At 40.8% G+C, this 22,853-nt stretch overlaps 1 long non-coding RNA gene and 1 pseudogene across 1 annotated transcript in view; both read left to right on the plus strand.

The window, feature by feature from the left end:
* Nucleotides 1-11,736: 11,736 nt before the first annotated feature.
* LOC147576598 (uncharacterized) overlaps nt 11,737-22,853 on the plus strand; it is a 284,325-nt gene continuing 273,208 nt past the window's right edge. Inside the window, exon 1 of the long non-coding RNA XR_015241428.1 lies at nt 11,737-12,048. This is a non-coding gene — a long non-coding RNA (uncharacterized LOC147576598). The remainder of the gene's footprint in view (nt 12,049-22,853) is intronic.
* LOC112865620 (cofilin-1 pseudogene) lies at nt 21,224-22,365 on the plus strand (annotated as a pseudogene).

The following is a 22,853-nucleotide window of genomic DNA, read 5'->3' on the forward strand; positions in this document are numbered from 1 at the left end:
AATAAAATAAAATAAAATAAAATAAAATAAAATAAAATAGAATAAATCTATCAGTGCTGTTATGAGGATTAAACACATAAAGCACATAAAGCAGCTAGAATGTCTCCTGATATATGTTTTGTGTTCTTCTTAAAATGAAGAAAAGGGTAATGTGTCATCATACCTGGATAGAACAAAGATGGCTTTTCTTTGTAGTAGACGTTGCTAACCTGGAGCTTAGGGAGGTGCTTTCCTCTGCTTCTCGGTGTTGGCTTCACATACAGATGGGTTCTGCCCACACTCTGTTGGAGGATGTGGGTGGGTTTAGAGTTGACAGTCATACAGTACGAATGCTGCGTGGGCCACCTTTGGCCTAACCTTCCTTCTGGTTAACAGTTCACCTTTATGCTATGCTGTCCTAGAGTAGAAGATTCTTTGGTAAATTGAACAGGAAACATCCCCAGGCATAAGTCCAAGAGACCACAGGAGTGTGGAGGCCACAGCTGATGCTCACTTAGGTGCTATCTGCAACAAAACATTTTTTTTTAAAACACAAAACCTTAAGCTTACTGATCCATAATTTTAAATGTAAATATTAAATAAATGATGGAAAAGTTTTTGTTGGTTACGTTACTCTGAGAAAGTATTTTTAATGTTTCAGTAGTGAGTATGAATCTCTGCCTACACGCAGACTTTAGCACTTCAGAAACGTAACTTTGTTTTTCTATAACCCAATAGAATTCTGTTTCAAGACCTCATTCCCCTGATGACAGGAACTAAAATCTCAATCAATTCAAGGTCCTGCCCCTTTCCACCAGGATAGTGGCTAAATTCTGTAGCTCATGTTGCAGGGCACAGCGATGTCTGGTTTTTGACTGTCATCTGTCCATGCAGACATTTTCTGTGATATCAGTTATCAGGTCTGGTTCTGGGTCATCAGTCCTGCAGATTTCTACTGTGCTCTCCTTTGCTCTAGGTCTGGCTCTCTCTGCTGCCTCAGAGCCCCTCCTGGCACATGAAAACCCATTGACTGCTCTCCCTGCCTACTCTAAAGCTTGGAAGCTGGGGGAAGGGGTGGGGCAAGGTGCTGTCAGGCATGTACTTTAGTGTTTGTACTTTAGTGTTCCTGGGGCCCCCTTTCTCAGGAATCTCGTCCACTTCTCAGTTCTCTCCAATCCCCTCTGATTTTCTTCTATCTAGACTTTTATATCTCAAAAGCCACAAACCATACTAGGCATTTTTCTGGGTTATCTCATCTGTGTTATCATAAAGACAAGATGTCCACTTGCTTTAATTAGGAGAAGGGGTTGGATAATGAGAAATACCTTGGAAAAACTATTGATTAATATTTAAAAATATTACTCTGCTTCATTTCTATAGCACAATAATCTTGGCATGACCACTGCTTATGTAGAACAAATGCAATTAATGAAATAACCTTTTATTAACTTTAATCAAAGCTGGTCATACATGTAGAGAGAGGAAGATAGTCACTCCATAAACAGTAAGAAGGTCAATGTTCATTGTTGTGTCTCTAGTATGACTCCTGGCTTTGGTTCCTCAATGTTCTTCTAAAGACAATGGAACTTTGTTTAGTGACTCAGGTTACCATGGTTTAAACGTGGCCTCCATCTCATATTCTTAGATGGTTCTGTCTAAATCATGTCCCCTAGTATCAAAAGCAAACTGGTTTAGATTTATTTTACACTAGTAAAACATGGTCCTAGAGATTATGATCATGAAAGACTCCAACATATACTATATTAATTCTAGCCAAAGCCAGTGATGTAAACTCCTGAAACTAAAAGAAGAATATAATGGCTTAAATATTTGGAAGGAGTTTGATTCTGTTTATCAAAATTCATTGACACAGAAGATATTGTTAGAGGTTTCTTTGTTCTTGGGTCTGTCTCATCCATCTTCATCTTTCAGCTCTTTTTCCTTCGGCATGTAGTTATAATTCTCAGACTTTCTGTGGTAGGTGAGATGACCAACCTTATGTGCTTATAGATTATTATTTAAGGAAAAAAAAAGGACTCTTTTTTTTATTGTTACTCTCCAAACATCAGTTATCTGGAAGGCTTATATTTTCTTGGGTTATGTGTCCATTCGTAACTCAATCACTGGAACCAAAGAGATAGAGTTCTCTGATTGGTTGGTTTTTATGTATTTAAAAAAATCTTTTAAATGCTTATTTATTTTTGAGAGAGAGAGAGAGCACGAACAGGAGACAGGCAGAGAGAGAGGGAGACACAGAATCTGAAGCAGGCTCCAGGCTCTGAGCTATCAGCAAAGGGCCTGACGTGGGTCTCCATCTTACAGACCGGACCGTGAGTTCATGACCTGAGCCGAAGTCAGATGCTTAACTGACTGAGCCACCCAGGGGCCTCTGATTGGTTGATCTTAATCACTTGCTCACAACTATAATTGACAGCTCCGCTAGGTCTACATGGAATGTGGAAACATTAATTTATGATAGAAAAAGCAGTTTTCTTTTGCCAGAAGAATAAAGAAAGACTACAGTAACAAAACAGGTGTCTCTACAAATGGGAGGAGGGAGGAAGACTGAAGCTCTCTTTCCGTGTTTCTTTACAAATCTGGTTTTGTTTTGTTTTGTTTTGTTTTGTTTTAATTTTTTTTAACGTTTATTTATTTTTGAGACAGAGAGAGATAGAGCATGAATGGGGGAGGGGCAGAGAGAGAGGGAGACACAGAATTGGAAGCAGGCTCCAGGCTCTGAGCTATCAGCCCAGAGCCCGACGCAGAGCTCGAACTCACCGACCGTGAGATCGTGACCCTAGCTGAAGTCGGACGCTTAACCGACTGAGCCACCCAGGCGCCCCATGGTTTTGAAGTTTTGTCCACATTTATGATGTTCCATGAACTATGATGGGAAACCCCTAATACTCAAGGCACCCCGTAAGAAACAGCAATGGCTATTTCCATATCTTTCAATTAGTTTTTCACCTTGTTTTTAAAAATACTCTGAATTTTGTCATTAATGCATATTTTGTTATTTTTCTTCCTCTATATCCTGCTCCATCCTATATCATTAAATACAAAGGGGCTTTTTAAGTTTGCACAGTTGGTTGAGCGGGCGATTTAGTAAGCCTCATAAGATGGTGACAAATACCCCTTTGGGTGGCATTTGATGCATTGTGTTTTTAAAAATTATTTCCTAGTTTCTTTGGAGGTTACCTCATTCTAGGTGAAAAAAAAAAAAAAAAAGAATCCCAAGAGCTGAACTACAGGATCCTTCATCATATATCATACTCGTATCTCAGAATCTAATTCCTCTTCCTCACTTTGTTTCTTTGGCATGACACATGCTCCTGCCAAAGTCAGAATTATCAGTGATACGGAGAATAAGACTAAATCAGATTTACTGTAGCTTCTGGATAAAGCACCTCCATATCAGGCGGCAAATGTCAATATCATTGACCTCAAGGGAGATATGTGGTTTTTGCACATTGTAGCTTTGGGCTTGTCAGCCAGCAGCGAAGCATCAAAACACCTGCAGAGAAGGGTATTCTCATGATCAGAATGTAAAGTGCCATCACTGATCCAGACTCAGGAAGGGCTGTAACAATCCTGAGACTGTGCAGAGAAAACTGAACATGGGGTCAAGTATCTGAAATTCTAGCCCCGGATCTTCCTCTGCATTTGTAAGGGTTCATGCTTAACCACTGGACCGCTTTCTGCATTACTTTCATCTTTGTTTGCTATAAATTTGATGGCAACCAATGACATCTGGACTAGACATTTCTGCTCTTTTATTTATGGCTATAAGTCTTCCATCAATAATATTGTGCTGGTTAATTTTATGTATAACTTGATTGGGCTAAGGGATGCCCCCAGTTAGCTGTAAAACATTAGTTCTGAGAGTGTTTCTGGAAAAGATTAGCATTTGAATCAGTAGACAGAGTAAAGATTGTCCTCACTGATGCAGATGGGTATCATCATATCCACTGAGGATGTAGAGGAAGAGTAAATTCTTTCTGTCTTCTCGAGTTGAGACATCTTCTCCTGCCCTCCGACATTGGTGCTCCTGGTTCCTAGCCTTTGAACTCAGACTGGGACTCCCACCGTCCATCCCCTGATTCTCAGGGCTTCAGACTCTGACTCAATCACACCACCTGTTTTCCTTGTTTGCCAGCTTGCAGATGACAGATCATGGGGCTTTTTGGCCTGCATAACCATGTGAGTCAATTCCTATAATAAATCTCCTTTTATCTATGTAGAGAGATACATATATCCTATTGGTTCTGTTTCTCTGGAGAACCCTGACTACTACGAACAAAGCCTTGAGTAACATGGAAAGTCCCAGGACTTAAACTTCTATCTCTATATTCTTGACACAGTGCTTATTCTTTCCCTTCTTTCTTTTTTTCAAATTTTTTTTAATGTTCATTTATTTTTGAGAAAGAGAGAGAAAGCATGAGTGGGAGAGGGGCAGAGAGAGAGAGAGAGAGGGAAACACAGAATCCGAAGCAGGCTCCAGGCTCTGAGCTGTCAGCACAGCGTGGGGCTTGAACCCATGAACCATGAAATAATGACCTGAACCGAAGTCAGACACTTAACGGACTGAGACACCCAGGCACCCCTTAGTCTTTCCCTTCTTTTTAGTTTTGTGATTATTGTAGGTACTCCTTTCTTTGCTAGTAAACCCTTTTCACTCTAAAGCCACAAATTTCTTTTTTCCCTATGTCCTCTGTGTTTCTTTGTAAAAAGTTAATAGGAGCTAATGTTTCATACACATATACTGTATGGCAAAATTTATGCAAAATGCTTTACACTCATGGCCTCTTTTATTTCTGGCTGCAACCCTATAATTTTGGAGACTATTCTTATTCTAATTTTACTTAAGGAATGTACATGAGAATCTACATAAATGAATGAAGATTATGGAAAATCTTCCAGTATTACACATACTCCAAAAGTATGTGTAAAGTAATAAAATACAACACTTTCTAATTTTTAAGGCCTTTAAAAATAGTTGACTGTTTATGGGGCACCTGGGTGGCTCACTCAGTTAAGTGTCTGACTTCAGCTCAGGTCATGATCTCATGGGTTCGTGGGTTCAAGCCCCGTGTAGGGCTCTGTGCTGACAGCTCCGAGCCTGGAGCTTTGGATTCTGTGTCTCCCTCTCTCTCTGCCCCTCCCCCACTTGTGCTCTCTCTCTCTCTCTCTCTCTCTCTCTCAAAATTAAATAAATGTTAAAAAAATTTTGAAAAAATAAAAAAATAGGTGACCGTTTAAAGCAAAAACATAAAAATAAAAATAACCAAGGAGATTTATATATGTGTAAATGTGAAATGTATGATAACAAGACCACAAAAGAGATTAGGGAGGAAATGAAGGCTTCTTGTTTTAAGTTTCTTGTACTATACAGGAAGTGCTTAATATTATATGAAAATAAACCATGATAATTTGAAGATGTGTATTGTAAACCATAGAGCAATGACTGAAAAAAATCATACAGAAAGGCAGGGCTAATAAGCCTACAAAGAAAATTAGACAAAAACATAAAAAATATTGTTACTTTTTTAGAAGATATAAAAAGAAGGGAAGAGCCTGTTTTAATAATCTAGAAGGAAGATGGCAGTTTCTTGGATTGTGGTTGTTGTACAGGATATTGTAAGATGTTTTGTGCTGGTCTCAGCCTATCTATAACCAATGTGGTGGCTGGACTTGCCCTTGGGGTCCTTTTTTTTAAGGGTATTTTTTTAAGGGTGTTTTTTTAAATTTTATTTTTAAGTAATCTCTATACCCAACGTGGGGCTTGAATGTACAACCCAAAGATCAAGAGTCACAGTCTCCCCCGACTGAGCCAGCCAGGCGCCCCTGTGGTTCATATTATGATTGCAAAACATTCTCAGCAGTAACTATTAGGAAACTTTGAAAACTCAAGGTTCGTTACTTACAAGTTCTATAAATTACATGGCACACCTGGGGCCACACAGTGAGGTTGCAGGGAATGGGGTGAGAGAGAGATACTTGGGCCTGGCGTGCTACCTTTATTGGGGTAGAGGTGGGGGCCTAGGGTTTCACAGGCTCACTCTTTATTGGTAGATTTAAAACATAAGAGTGGAAACTTAAAGTGTGAAAAGAGAAAAAACAAGTAGCCCAATTGGTTATTTATGGAAATCAACCAAGATCTCTAAGACAAAGTTGGGAGTGGCTCAGAACTTTTAGTAATTTGGGCATGGTTACAAAGTAAGTGGGGCACTGGGATTGGAATTAGATGATTTGACTTCTGAGTCCAAGCCTTATGATACAGTCTACAGTCATCGTGCAAGTTCTCTAACATATTGGCTCAGGACTGACAGAGGCCAGCCCAAACTGGCCTGCCATTACAGGAAGGGTTTATTCTTGACTATTTTGTGCCTCACTTGATTTTCCTGCTCATGCAGAGTGAAAGCAGAGGAAAAGAACACAAGCAGACAATGATCCATCTTTATTTCTTACCTCTCAACTCTGACAACCAGACTGTGCCAGAAGCCGAGCTATCCAACCAGCCTGATGGCAGGGCCCGGATGGTGGGCAGATCGGGACTGCAGGGCTGCTCACCAACAGTGAAGCTTCCTGTACTCCCACTTTTATGTAATTTGGCCTTAATAAAAGTCCCTGGGGAATTGTCTGTTGGGGAATTGCCCTCTGAGAAAAGAACCATTGGAGAAGGAAATAAGATTCCGCGAGGAAACTGTGCAGCCCTACATCTAGTCCTTCCTAACGGAAGGATAGCCCCATACATTTCCCAGCCAAGGAAGGAATAAATGGATTTAAAAGCCCCACTCCAGCAACAAAGGAGTGTATCTATGGGTACAAGTTACTCCAACCCCTAGGACCACTTGGCCCCCAGGAGGCATTCCAGATGATAATTGAACCTAGTCGGTTAAGGTATAGAATGGTTCATTAGTTCCTAGGTGCATTGTCTCTCTGAGAATGCATAAGACATGGGTTCCCAAGACCCTCTTGGCCCCCTCCTGGCACCTCGGACAGAGGCGAATACTTTTGTTCCTCAAACCACAAATGGTTCGGGGAAACAACTAAGAGGTCATGTCCCTGTAACTGTTCCGCTTGAGGTGTTGAGAGATAGGTGACCTTTCATGAAAACAGCAAAGCAAATGCTTTATAGATTATAGATAAACGTAGATACATAATGAAAATAATGTAAGAAATTAATCAATAAGCAAAGGGCAGGAGGGAATGTTATGAGAAAATAGCCATGTTATTCCTTAAAGGGTGATTATACATAGGAACATTTTTAGAATTAGGTAATGCCAGAAAACATAGATGATGCACTCTACAAGGAAATTGCTAACGAATATAATGCCACATTTGCCACAATAAAGTGGCCAGTCCAACACACTGCTGTTGTCTGTGTCCATTTTTATTTTTGTTTTATTTTGTTTTCACTTTTTCACCGATGCCGTTCATCCTTTGGGAACCCCTGGACCTACTGGAGCCGGACTCCAGCAAGACTGCATTTGCTGACTTAGCTCCAGGACAGGCAATTCTTAACCCAAGTGCAGATTTTATAGCTGGCTTCAAAGATCCAGCCGGACTCCTGCTGCCCCGCACTTATCCGTGGCAGTCACAGATCCTGGCTCTTATGATGGGAACGTCCCTGGCTCAAGTCATAATTACAAAGGACATTGCTACTGAACCCGAGGTTTCTAAGCAACAGATAAAGAGCCAATTTGGCTGCATATCCTGTCCTTCTACCACGTCCGTGGTGCTTGTTATAGAGACTCTTGGCTACTTTGCTGTGTGTCCATCTGCTAAAATGGCAACATGCCCTCTTGTTCTGTATTTGGATTCCTGCCGATGGCCATGGTTGCCAGGCCATGACAGACGCCTACAGATCAACACAAGTGTTAGATCTTTTCTAGCTCTGTCTCTTCTAGCAGCCGCAGACCTTGTAAGACATGATGTACAGATGATAAATGTCATCTGCCAAATAACATGACTATTTGCGAACGGGATTAGGGGAAGGAGCTGCGGTGAAGACAGGCTGTACCACATGTGAAACCTGGAGTGTCAAAATCCTCTATATCTTTGATGGCAGAACGGGTCTAGCTAGAGGGGAAGAGGAAAGCTCAGGACAGCAAGGCATGCCAATTGGTTACAAAACCTCAGACAAACACAGACCTTGGAATAGCAGGCATTACTGTGAACCTCCTCCAATATAGGCGACTTGCCGAAAGCAGAATCTGACAAAGTTCGGAGAAGTCTGTGTAATGAACTAACTTCTCTTTATAATAGAGAAGATAAGCAGAGGATCTAAAATCTCATCTTCGTGTCTGAAACCTACGGGAAATTTTTTTCAACAGCCTTAGTTCTAGGCATTTGAAGCTCAGACAAATGCACTTCTGTATATTGCTTGTGAACCTGCTTATTTTATAATAAGCTGCAGAGTGATCGGAATGGGGTACAGAGGATACAGCTTTCTCAGATACCCTTTACTCTTATGGATCAAGAATAGGATGGGGCAAAAAACTTATTTGGTCTTTTAATCAAAAGTTTGATAATTAAGTCTGCAATAATTTTAGTATTAAAGGTATTAAATAGTTATCAAAAACACTATAGGCTGACATGTTTAAAGAGTATGTAAGAGTGCCTGAGTGGCTCAGTTGGTTAAGCATCCAACTCTTGGTTTTGAGTCACAGTTCGTGAGTTTGAGACCCACATCGGGTGCTGTGCTGACAGTGCAAGCCTTCTTAGGATTCTCTCTCCTCCCTCTTTCTCTGCCCTTCCTATGGTCTCTGTCTCTCTTTCTCAAAATAAATAGATAAACTTAAGAAAATACAAAGAGTATAATTTGATGAAACACTAGCATTTTTGAGATACTTTGTAGCAACATTTGAGATAGTTAATGCTGTTTTGATGAGTCCTAACAAGAAGAAAAAAATGCAAAAGCAGTTTTTGTGTCAACATTTTTGGGCACCTACTGCTTGCTGGGTATTACATATACAGACACACACTATTCATACCGACGACTGCATGTGATAGATAGCTTTACCTTATTAATAATAGTAAGACAAAAATAATTATTAAATAATATATTATTATTAGTTCCAGTTACCTGAAGTGATTTTGTGAGGTTATTTGTTGTCCCCCAGGTACTTATACTCTAAGTTTAGGTGTAATCTAGGGAATTATTAAGTGTAAGTAGAATGTCAGGCAGATTTAGAACAACTTTGTTTCACACTTCTGTTCTAGTAGCAACAAATAGACTTGTAGGTTTCTGAGGGAAATAAGGGAGTTAGGTTTTATATATTTAATTGTATAAGTTGGACTGTAAGCTATGTATTGACAAGGAACACTTTTGTCTTCCTAGTTCCAAGAACAGGAACCAGGCATTGAATTTGTTGAATGAATAAATAAATGAGTAGTGAGATCAGTGATAACTGGCAATTTCTTCTAAATTTATTTGTTGTAAAATTAATATTCTCTGCAAACACACACACACACACACACACACACACACACACACACATACAACACACACATACACACTTTTTTTTCTTCCCCAGGAGAAGGTGCTGAGAGACCCATTAGGAGGATAAGATAATAACAGTCCAGGTCAGAAAGAACAAAAGCATGAGGCAAGGCTGTTGGCAGGGGGACAGAGCAGGAAATGTCGGAATAGCACCTTCTGAAGAAAGTTGAGAAGTATTTACCCATGAAATGCATGCTATGAAGGCAGCAGGAGAAAGGAGGAACAGTTGAGGGTCCTCCCAGATATCCAGTAGACACCCTGGAAGACAGGATAATGCCTTGACAGTAGCATTAAATGCTTTGAAATGCTTTGAAAAAGGAACACTGAGTTCAAAACTCAGTCTCAGGTCTGGAAGCATCAGACAACAGTCAAGAGTATGGACAACTGAGGGACGCCGGGGTGGCTCAGTCAGTTAAGCGTCCGACTTCAGCTCAGGTCGTGATCTTATAGTTTGCATTGGCTTTGGAGACAAGAAGATCCTTGTTATCTCTGGATCTTCAAGCAACTTACACGACTGTCTGACTCTCATGTGAAGCAGGTCATTTCTAGGGGACCCAGGAGAGGACAGTTGTAGGGGAGAGGCTGCTGCTGTCTGTGGTGGTTGTGAGGATGAAATTAGAGAAACAGAATGTCAGTTGTAGGTCACTAAAAAAACCAGTTCCCTTCTCTTTCCCTTCCTCATACACAAATCCATTACCACCAACCCATTTCCCCTCTCCCTCAGCCCCTTACACATGGTTTATAAGGAAAGGCTTTGCTATAAATTAAATGGAAAGTTGGAGCCCCGCGTTGGGCTCTGTGCTGACAGCTCAGAGTCTGGAGCCTGCTTCAGATTCTGTGTCTCCTTCTCTCTCTGCCCCTCCCCCACTCATGCTCTGTCTCTGTGTCTCAAAAATAAATAAATATTAAAAAATTAAAAAGAAGAGTGTGTACAACTGAATCCCACTTGACCTTTTTTGTCACAGTTGCCACTTTTCTCAGCCCCTCAGAGACCTGCAAATGCTTGGCCCATAGTACGTGCTCAGTGAACACAAACTGATTAAGGAAATGAATGTGTTTACCCAAGTTTCTCTGGAGGCTATGACTTCTCAAAAATACCAACAGCACCTGCCATATAATAGGAAATTACTGAAGAACAGTGGCTTCCTAAATAGACTCAGAGATTATGATTAGGGGCTTTTCAGTCTTTTAAGGGCTAGCCTTGAAGCAAAACCAAATTCAATGATAGATGTGTGTTTCCTGCACACAGATGACATTTATTCCCCTGACTCTTTGGTACTGCCTTAAAGGTCCTATTAATTTTTGTTTTTATTACTGAGTTTTAAATGGTAACATTTCAGATGACATTTTCCTATCAGAAAGTTTGTTGCCATTAGCAAGTATAACTAGTCACTCAGTGTTTCCCAAGTTATCCACATGTTTTCCCACATTATTTATATTTTATCAATAATTAATGAAGCGGTCTTAATGAAATAGCTTTATCTCCTATTAAATAAGACTTGAAAAAATTTAATGTTTTTTTTAATTTTTGAGAGAGAGAGAGAGAGATACAGCAAGAATGGAGGGAGGGGTAGAGAAAGAGAGGGAGATACAGAATGTGAAGCAGGCTCCAGGCTCTGAGCTGTCAGCACAGAACCCGATGTCCCAGGGCTCAAACTCACAACTGTGAGATCAAAACCTGAGCCGTAGTCAGACGCTTAACCGACTGAGCCACCCAGGTGCCCCTGTTTCCCACTAAATAAGACTTTTAATTGAGCTGTGATAAATGTATCCTCCAGGTTTCCCTTTTATTTATTCACATTTCTTTGTAACCTCCGTTTAATGGATGGTCACCAGGAACCCAAAGGATCTGAATCATTCACTAGAGGTATTGGGGTAGGAAAATAAAAGTAGAAAAGATCTTAAGTTATTTTTTCCTTGACAGAAAAGAATGTACCACTGAGATCAAATTGGATGGAAAAGACAGATTCTAAAACCATCCCTACTTCTGTACCTGGACGAATCTGTCTGTTGTGTCAACTGTGACAGTTGGTTTTTTGTTTTTTGGTTTTTTTTTGGAACGCAAGTGTGCGATTTAAGCTTTGATTGCTCAGGCATCCACTTCAAAGACGGCTATCTCAGATAAACACTTGGACAGCTACAAAACCAGAAGAGCATGCTGCCTGCCCCTCCACGCCAGGCTCTTTTGCTTTAGAGATCTTGCTGATTTTGAAATCTGACCTTTGAACTGCTGGTGGTTGGGTTTTTTTTTTTTTCCTCCCTCTTCCCGAGCTTTTAATTCCCGCTCTTCTGTTTTAAATTCACAATAAAGAGAGAGCCCATGAGCACCCTTGACTCTGATGAAAGCAGACCCCAGACTCTACCCCACTCCCGGCTTTTGCCCTCAACTGTGACTTCTGCGCTCCAGGACTTGTAAGTAATCAAGCCTCCTCCCCCCGACACGCCAATTTCCTCATGGTTATCGCTGAGAACATCTTGCAGTCATACTGAGAACCACGAAGACTAGTCCAGCCACAGTACTGGTTAGTGAGGGGCTGAGAGCGGCACACAACATTGTCCCACTGGTGAGTAAAGTTCTTTTCCTCCCCTGTAGATAATCTTTATTCACATCACTCTCTACATCTGGATTATCCAATTCTTAATAATTGTTCAGCACCGAGTCCAGTTCCTCATGCCATTATGAAACATTTCATGTTCATTACAATCCATGATTTATCAAACACCAGTGGGCAAGCCATTACATTATATTTATTTGACAATTCTATATGAGAAATGTTAGAATAAAGGATTGGAAAATAGTGCTACAAAAATGAAGAGCTTTTTCTTTCCTTCTGCTTATCATTTTTTCCACTTAAATATGTTGCTTGTTGCATTTTTTGTTGTTGTTAAATTTAACTTTTGTAAAATTGAGTCTGTTTTCATGACAGAAAAAAATGTAGAAGGGATAGTAAGAGAGGGAGTGATGGAAAGTATGTGTATAGGTCGATTATTGGTTAAGAAATGCAGTTAGGGGCACCTGGGTGGCTCAGGGGATTAAGCGTTTGACTTAATTTCGGTTGAGGTCATGATCTCAGGGTTGTGGGATCCGTACAGGGCATGAAGCCTGCTTGAGATTCTCTCTCCCTCTGCCACGTACCTGCTTGCACGGCATGCAGGAGCTCTCCCTCTCTCTTTCTAAAACTAACTATTCGTTTGTAAACAAATAAATGCAGTTAATCTGCTAGTCTGCCTGGGATTTAAGGACTAAGACACTGGATGGCTTCTGTGTGTGTGTACATGTGTTTCCTTTTCCTTTTTCTTTTTGGAAAAGATGAAATCTAGTTCTTGGTTAGGAAGAGTTGAATGTTAAGAACTGTGGGCCCACCCACCACCTGCACACCTGCACACCTGCACACCTGCCTTCTTCTCATGATTCCCCCCCACATGCATATTGAGTGACAAAGAATCATCATATGGGTTTAGGCCTTATAATGTGAAGTAAATAAATCCCATATGGTCCCCTGACATCTCTTTCTAATTAATTGTATTAGCTAAATCTTTCTGTTTCACGTGTTCATTTGGCTCCCTTAAGAAAAAGGGAGCCAAAGCCATGTATCATGACCTTTGGAAAGACCCACAAAACAGGATCAGAATGATTGCCCTGAGCCTCCAAACAAAGAGGTAACTTTATGTGGTTTCTTTCTTCAATACCTTCTTCTTTCCCAAAAGCAAATTAGTAGCTGATAAAATATGCTATCATAAATGGGAACCTTTATGGTAATGGGGCTGCTAAGGAACAATTTGCTAGGATGGAAAGTCAAGAACTCCTTATTCAGAGATCACTTATAGTTATGCTATTAAAACTGGGTGACTCAGTCAGTTACGCATCCAACTGGATTTGGGCTCAGGTCATGATCTCACGGTTTGAGAGTTCGAGCCCCTTGTGGGGCTCCATGCTGACAGTGCAGAGCCTACTTGGGATTCTCTCTCTCTCCCTCTCTCTCTCTGCCCCACCCCTGTTCATGCTTCCTCTCTTTCTCTCTCCCAAAATAAATAAATAAAAACTTAAAATAAATAAAATAAAATAAAACTGTTTGAGGAAGGTATGAACTCCTGAGTTCTAAAGGGCCATGGTGAAATGGTTTTCATTGGCGGTCAAAGAAGTACAGGTGGGAAGAGTCCTCTTAGGACTCTGGATTTCAACAGATCAGCTATGGTACATAGATGTCAGACAAATTTTTCAGTATTGGGCCAGCTGTCAAATTTTATATGATGTGTTTAATTTGTGTTAGAAGCAACGGAGGATGTGTATTCCTACTTGGCATACAGTAGATGGAGATTTGAGCTGAAGGCTTTGTGCAAGGTTGTACATAGGTGCGTCCCATTTGCTGTAAGGCAAAAAAGGGTAGTATGGCATGGAAATGGCATATTTACAGGAACACAAGGGATCTCTGTTAAGTGAAAGGAGTAACGTAGTCAAGTGTTCTATTCAGTAATGAAAGGGCACTGAAAAGGGGCTGAAGAAATAGTAGATACCTGTGAACAAAATATAATCTTCAAGTTAGGTTGCAAATTCTAGAACTTAGTGTGTGTTTAAGAATATAGAAGACTGAGCATCACCATCTTAATGTTCTTGGAGAGATTTTGTGGGATAGAGAAGATAGCTCTGTGAAGGACTGTTGGACACCTAAGACTAAGATGATGAGTTATGTTCCTTTGAGGCCTCTTATGGTTGTTCCAGTCCATGGTCACCAGAGCTCTTGCCAATGAATGATGTTGGTCATAAGAAAGCCAGCTGAGTAGGGTATAGCTTGGTGCAAACTCACAGTGCTTATGCATTGGGGATCTAAGTATGGGGACATAAAACAGTATAACTTTAACTATTTTAGTGTTCTGGGGAGAACACAGACAAATACTAGGTGCCCTGCTATACATACTATACCAGGAGGTAAGTCCATGACCCTATGGAATTACATAGAGGGGTGCCTGACATACTAGTGGCATGGTGGGTGCCGGAGAAGGCTGCCCAGAGGAGAGGAATTTAAAAGGAAACCAAGGAGAAGAAATTAGCAGGGAAGAATCAAAGGTTTGATTACAGTGTGGAAAATGCCTTGCTGAGGAATGGAATATTTCAGACAGGAGGAAAATTAAAATATATACCATATTAATGAATGACAGTTTCATCACCCTCTCTAGAGGACAATTTATTTTTTATTATTTTATTTTATTTTTAAGTAACCTCTACACTCAACGTGAGGCTCAAAACCACAACCCTGGGATCAAGAGCCAGATGCTCTACCAACCAAGCCATCCAGGCACCCCATCATCACATTTTTTTAATGTTTACAGTATGACTAGGTTCATAGTTTGGTTTATGTTATGCGTAATTTTTTTTTTTTTTTTTTTTTTTTTTTTGAACGTTTATTTATTTTTGGGACAGAGAGAGACAGAGCATGAACGGGGGAGGGGCAGAGAGAGAGGGAGACACAGAATCGGAAACAGGCTCCAGGCTCTGAGCCATCAGCCCAGAGCCTGACGCGGGGCTCGAACTCACGGACCGCGAGATCGTGACCTGGCTGAAGTCGGACGCTTAACCGACTGCGCCACCCAGGCGCCCCTATGTTATGCGTAATTAAGACCAATTTACTTATTTTCTCTCTTGATTGGGTAAAAAAATGTTATTCTTTAAAAAAAATTTTTTTTAATGTTTATTTATTATTCAGAGACAGAGACAGAGCATGAGCATGGGAGGGGCAAAGAGAGAGGGAGACACAGAATCTGAAGCAGGCTCCAGGCTCTGAGCTGTCAGCACAGAGCTGGACGTGGGGCTCGAACTCACAAACAGCGACATCATGACCTGAGCTGAAGTTGGACGCTTAACTGACTGAGCCACCTAGGCTACCCCCAAAATGTTATTCTTCTAATTATCCTTGGATAATTTCTTTTAACTTGGCTTTGTAGAAGTAAAAAGGAGTGAAGGTGTTGGTAGACCAGGGAGTTTTGCCCTGATGAAATGATCCAATGATCAAAAACACCTGAGGATCAAAATCAGCAAAATCAAAAGATATGCTGTCTTAAAAGATTGGGTACATTTGGTTCTTTGGGGATGGTGTGAAATAAGCCCTGGAGTCAGGGAATCAGGGTTCAAATCCCAGATAATCTCCATGATTTTGGAAAAATATATGTTCTCTGTATGTATCACTTTATTTTATCTTATCTCATTTTGTTTGGAAAATGCGGGGAGCTAGACTTGATGATTGATCGTATACCTTTCAGTTTTTTGTCTAATTTTGTATTTAATTCAATTGTCTTGTGATGACAGCATCTAGCAACATTAAAAAAAAAAGATCTGTCTTCCTTTAAGTGTGGGCTAAAGATAGAAAGGTAGCTATAACTTGATGGTTTATTGTCTAGGTTTTGAAAATGAACTGAGTTCAGACCTTAGCTCTGTAACTTAATAGCTTTGAGAACCTATTATTTACCTATTTATTACCCTTATTAGTAAAGTGGCTATAATGGAAATACCTTATGTCATGGGGCTGTTGTGAGGAATACAGGTCTTAATACATGGAAAGCTTTGGCATCGGTATCTAGCATATAGTAAATTCTCATAAATGTTCTTACAAGTATTCACTATCTTATTTGGGATGTTTAATAAATATTTCAGACTGAGATTAAAAGGCCATTTTGATAAAAATGACAAAAGTGCTAAAAATGGAAAGTGATGAGTTGGACACCTTTTAACAGCCACTTTGGTTTTTAGCCAACGTTCACCAGTGAATAGAAGAAAAGACACAGTCTGTCTTCCAACATATGGGAAACAGTTTTGGAAAAGGTGTGGAACAAAACTATAATAAATGAGGAAATAAGGCTGGAAAGTCAGTGATCAGAACATCCTAGATGGAGGGGAGAAAGCCCTTGGAATTTGAGGTGAAGCATGAAATGACTAATGACAGAAGGATGCTCATGCAGCATGTAAGAGTCAAGGGTCAACTCCTCTTTCTCTGCTTCTACATAATATTATTTAATATTAACAGTAATCTCCTTAAAGCCTGATTTGGTTTTCCCAAGAGAGTCTAACACAATCTGGATTATTGTACATTAGGAAGTGGGTGGATGTATAGCTTGCTTGTTTGTTTTGGGGGTGCTCGGGGCTGGAAAATCAAGATCTCTGCTCATGATCAGTGTGCCACCGTGAGCAGGTCTGTGGGCCAAGTGAAGTCAAGTGTGTTGCCAGAGTGGAAAACCAGGACTGTAATAACAAAATGGCTGAGATCATGGCTGGAAACAGGGTGCCAAGAAAAACAAGCAAGCAACAAGGAGGAGGAGCAACAAGGTTGGATCCAGGAGGTGGGGGACTTAGGGCAGACAAGTATAATTAAGCACGGTGATTAAGAATAGGGCTCTTGGGGCGCCTGGGTGGCGCAGTCGGTTAAGCGTCCGACTTCAGCCAGGTCACGATCTCGCGGTCCGTGAGTTCGAGCCCCGCGTCGGGCTCTGGGCTGATGGCTCAGAGCCTGGAGCCTGTTTCCGATTCTGTGTCTCCCTCTCTCTCTGCCCCTCGCCCGTTCATGCTCTGTCTCTCTCTGTCCCAAAAATAAATAAACGTTGAAAAAAAAAAAATTAAAAAAAAAAAAAAAAAAAAAAAAAGAATAGGGCTCTGTTATTCCTCTGCCTGGGATTCCAATTTGTAATCTCACGAGTGTGAGGCATTTGTGTGAGCTGGGACCTTGTTAAGCCTAGTTTTTCAAAAGTGATAGTGCTGGCTGACTCATAATCCTTGCCACTCAAGGGATGTTGGCACTGAAGAAATGCCAGCTCTTCCCCTCCCCCATTCCCTTTGCCTCACCCCTCCTGTGAGCGAAGGCTGAGCATATATAGGGATTGGAAAGCATGACACAGAACATGTAATGTGGATTGTCACTCCTTTACTTTATTTGGAAGAACAGAATAGGACCTGAAACATGGCGGTGGGTAGGCATATACTGAGAAGGGCATTTGGAAAACATGCTTGGTGAAAAGTCTGCGACATCGCATTCTTTTGTGATAATCCAGGAAAAGGAATAGATGTGAACCTTGTCCTTCTGTGGAGAAGAAAGGAGTCTGGGGATGATTCCCTAGGCGGTAGGCAGTAGGGAGATTTTGGGGGCAATTTAGGGTAGTTACTCAATGAAGCCAAGTTACAGTTCAGGGATATATGTGGCCTATGCTTGGATGAGCTAAAAGACAATCTGCTGTAAATGTCTGTTGTAAATGTCTGTTTGATGGGAAGAAAGAGGGTGAAGTAGGGTAATGGTAGTGCAGACGGAAAGAATGGAGGAAGACAAGATGTAGTGGTTTGAGGGGCGCCTGGGTGGCTCAGTCAATTAAGCGTCCAACTTCGGCTCAGGTCATGATCTCGTGGTCCATGAGTTCGAGCCCCGCATCGGGCTCCGTGCTGACAGCTCAGAGGCTGGAGCCTGTTTCGGATTCTGTGTCTCCTTCTCTCTCTGACCCTCCCCGGTTCATGCTCTGTCTCTCTCTGTCTCAAAAATAAATAAATGTCAAAAAAATTTAAGAAAAAGAAAGATGTAGTGGTTTGAAGGTTGGACAAATGGTGTTTATATATGAGCTTCTGTCTAACTTAGTTCTTCGTGAGAAGGAACTTGTTGGTTATGTGTCTCAGCAAAATTGAGGAAGGTTAATTTGTCCTTCTAACTGTTCTATCTAGGGTCTCTGTCTTACCATCCCATTTTTCCTTTTTCTTTCAAAGTTTTCCCTGTGAGAAAGAATGAACAGATTCACACAAATTGGTAAAGGCATAATTTGTTAATAAGGCATAGTATATTCATAAAAGCTTTCTTTGGGGCCCTTGGCTGGCTCAGTAGGTAGAACAAGCGACTCTTAAGCTCAAGCCCCATGTTGGGCATGGATCCTAGTTAAAATTAAAGAAAAGAAAAAAGCTTATTTTGCTACAAAAGGCACTGCATCTAAAATGCTTAGCACAATGTCTGGCTCATGGTAAACCTCCAGTATATTAGCTATTACTACTAGTAATAGTTAGAACAGCAATAATGGTCCTTATAGTCTAATCATTATTATTGCCTTTTATGTGAAAATGATTTTAGCCTGGCAGGAGAAGTGATTATTCTCCAAGCTAGCATCATTCTAGGGAGCTCTGATAGATAGCTAATTAATGGCAGAGGCAACCATTAAAATGATAGATATAAAGACAAGGTACCACCAGGTCTAAGAGAACATACTTTTTAAAGATCTATCTTCTGATATCATTTTAAGAAGCCAAAAATTCATGAGAAGAAAAGTTAGGCTGAATTATGATATAATTCTCATTGTAGCTGTGTTATGGTGGTCTAATTTATTTTCCTCTTCTCTTGATGTCTAAATTTTTCTGATTTTTTTTTTTTTTGTAATTGAGTCATAAGTTGGATTCTGCCAGTTACCTTGGATTCTACCCTGATACCTTCAGTAAGTTATTTATCCTTTCTAAACCTGAACTTAATAATTTAAAAATGGAAATAATAATCCTCCCTCATAAAATTGTTTTGAGCAGCGGGTAAAGGAATGCCTATCAAGACCTTGAGCGTAGTAGCTGATACATTATAAGTGCTCAAGGTATTTTGTCACAATAAATCCTTAATGATAGAAGTTAAGACTTATGACATAAAATAACAAACTATACAGTACAATTCAGCTAATTTATTTAATTTGTTCATTAAGGATTTATAAATTTATTAATTTGTTTAACAAGTATATATTAGGCATCTACTATGTGGGTTAGCATTGTTTTAGGTGCTGGGAACACAGAAGCGTCAAAAGCAGACAAAAACCCTCACCCTCATGATACTTAAAGTCCTAATAAATTTATTTTGTTGTAAGTACAAGAAGGTGGAAATAAACAAACACGAAGTGTACAAAACCAAGCCAGCGTGTGCTTCCATGGGAAATATATCTAGGTCTGAGGAGTTTCCTCAGATCTCATGATTTAGGTGTCCGCTTTAGCTGGTCACCAGAGGATGATGTATGATATACAGGCTGGGACGTTTTAAAACATGTGTCTGGGATGCTGACATATATCAACTGGGCTCAAAGTCCTTTAAAGATACTGAATGCTCCATGAATGAAATGGTTTCTAGGTAATTTAAAATCTTTGTGACTCTCTTTCTAAAATTCTATTTAAGTAATGTGTTATCACTGCAAGGAGAAAAAGGGAAAAAAAAAAGACAATCAATGAACAGGAACAAAAGATAATGAATCAAAAGTGGCATGAATGAGTAAAAGGAGCTCAAATTGAAAGGAGCAAGACAGCTGCCAAGCCTGAGAAAGGGGGGAGGGGCAGCAAAGATTTACATTTATGAGGATTTTAAAAAATGTATCAGACAAACTAATTAAAACTACACATTTTAATTGGAGTTAATTAGATTGGGTAGCTGAATGAAGGACGTGGTGGGGAAAACCCTGCACTCTTTTCTCTCCTATGAAACACACTAAAGGATGATGAAGCAGTGGCAGTTAATCAGGACAAAGCCCTCTCTGAATCTCAGAATGTCAGAACCCAAGGTTTTTAAATCAACTGTCTAACACCTTCATTTGACAGATGGGGACTCCAAGAGCAGGGAAGAACCCAAGGTCACCCACGGTGCCAATCCGGGGAAGGACTTGTGCCCAATTTCCCAAATTAGAACTTTTCCTACCGCACACTATTGCAGCTGAAATGGGTGTGTGCCACTCCAGAAACAAACAGAAGAGATTTTCAAGTCAATGCCATTTAGAAACAAAGTTACCAGGTGTATCTGGAAATAACTGTTTTGACCAGGGAATCCACATAATCAAAATAGCAGTTGGGCATTCCTTGCCCTGGTGTGAGCATGAAGTGGTTGTAAAGAAATGAGGGAAGGAGCAATGAAGCTGGATTTTTTTAAACATTAATTTTTTTTATTTTTAAATCTCTACATCCAACGTGGGGCTCAGACTAACAACCCCAAGATCAGGAGTTGTGTGCTGTACCACCTGAGCTAGCCAGGCGCCTCGTGAAGCTGGCTTTGATTGCAAAAGCTAACGTGAGATCCAGTTTGCTTATATCCCTAAGGTGACCTAAATATTTTCTTCTCTCTGTGCCCTGTGAAGGACCTTTTGTGCTGAATTGCATGACTGTTTAACAAAGTAATTTATTTTCTCTGTTTTGGTGTAAAGAAAAACTAATTATTTTGGCAGTGAAATATCCGTGGAATTCAATGGAAAGAAAGGAAGGTGTTTTTAATAAATGGCATTCAAACTACTAGATGTCCAATGGAAAAAGAAGTAAACATTGATACCTACCGCACACTGTATATAAAAGTTAATATGAGATAGATCATAGATCTGAATGTGAGGGCTGAGGGAAAACATTGGACTGTGGTTTTGAAACATTGCAGGAAAACTTCGGAGGATGTCTTTGTGACCTTAGTGTAGGTGAAGATATTAAGCATTAAGCAACAACAACAACAACAAAGAAATGATAAATTGGGCTTTATCAAAGTTAAAAACTACTCATCACAAAGCACCAGTAAAAGAGGGAGCAATGAGATGCGAGATAAATATTCATAATATAATTCATCATACATGTATATTACATAATACATGACAAAGCTCTCATATCCTTAAAAAAATATACAATTCTGATGGATCAGTGAGAAAAAGACATCTTCCCTACACCTATAGCTGAGTACTTGAATAGACACTTAAAAAAGAAGATATCCAAATGGCCCATAAGCATGTGAAGAAAATGTTTGATACCATTACTCACAAGAAAGTGCAAATTAAAACCACAATATCGGTTCAGTGGGATCCCAGCAGCAGCTGCAACGGCTCTTGTCTTTTCTGACTGTCCTTGCTATCTCCCTTTTGTGTCCGGAAACATGGCCCCTGGTAGGGCAGTCTCTGATCGTGTCATCAAAGTCTTTGATGACATGAAGGTTCATAATTCCTCAACACCAGAGGAGGTGAAGAAGTGCAAGAAGGCGGTACTCTTCTGCCTGAGCAAGGACAAGAAGAACATCATCCTGGAGGAGGGCAAGGAGATCCTGGTGAGTGATGTGGGCCAGACCGTAGACGACCCCTATGCCACCTTTGTCAAGTTGCTGCCAGACAAGGACTGCCGCTATGCCCTCTGTGATGCCCCCTACAAGACCAAGGAGAGCAAGAAGGAGGACCTGGTGTTTATCTTCCGGGCACCTGAATGTGCACCCCTTAAGAGCAAAGTGATTTATGCCAGCTCCAAGGACGCCATCAAGAAGAAGCTGACAGGGATCAAGCGTGAGTTACAAGCAAACTGCTACGAGGAGGTCAAGGACCAGTGCACCCTGGCCGAGAAACTGGGGGGCAGTGCTTCATCTCCTTTGTGAGCCCCTTCCAGCCCCCTGCCTGGAGCATCTGGCAGCCCCAGACCTGCCCGTGGGGGTTGCAGGCTGCCCCCTTCCTGCCAGACCGTAGGGGCTAGGGGGATCCCAACAGGGGGAGGGCAATCCCTTCACCCCAGTTGCCAAACAGTCACCTCACCCTCTGGACCTTCCTCCTTCCTCCATCCCTGACGGTTCTGGCCTTTCCAAACAGTTCTGATTCCTCTTGGGTTGAAGCCAACCAAGTTCCCCCCCAGGCACCCCAGTTTAGGGGGGGCTGTATTTTTTTTTAACGATACCCCATTCCCCACCTGTTCCTCCCTTTTCCTGTGCTGCCAACTTCTAACTGCAATAGTGACTCTGTGCTTGTCAGTTTAGTTCTGTGTATAAATGGAATGTTGTGGAGATGACTCCTTGCACTGCTGGTTCACCTCCCTTTGCCCCTAATTTTCACCACTCATGGAGGCAGGACCAGTAAGGGACCTTCAATTAAAAAACAAAAACCACATACACACACACACACACACACATGCACACAATATCACTGCTCTTGAATCAGAATGGCAAAAAATTAAAATTTTTTCAATGTTTATTTATTTTTGAGAGAGAGACAGAGACAGAGCATGAGTGGCAGAGGAGCAGAGAGGGAGACACAGAATCCGAAGCAGGCTCCAGGCTCTGAGCTGTCAGCACAGAGCCAGACGTGGGGCTGGAACTCATGAACCATGAGATCCTGACCTGAGCCAAAGTTGGACACTTAACTGACTGAGCCACCCAGGTGCCCCACGAATGGCGAAAAATTAAAAACAAAACAAAAGCAAAAGCTAACGATACCAAATGTTGGGGCAAGTGAAACTCTTACGTATTGCTCTTGAAACCGTACAATAGCTCTAATATTTTGGAAAACTTTCTAATAAAGTTAAATGTGCACTCACCTAATAACCTAGCCATGCCACTCCTAGATAAAAAGTAAAAAGCTGATGTGTTCATAAAAAGACTTGTACAAAATGTACACA

This window comes from Puma concolor, chromosome D1, assembly GCF_028749965.1.
Source record: "Puma concolor isolate L17-30 chromosome D1, mPumCon1.1.hap2, whole genome shotgun sequence".
Taxonomy (NCBI): Eukaryota; Metazoa; Chordata; class Mammalia; order Carnivora; family Felidae; genus Puma; species Puma concolor.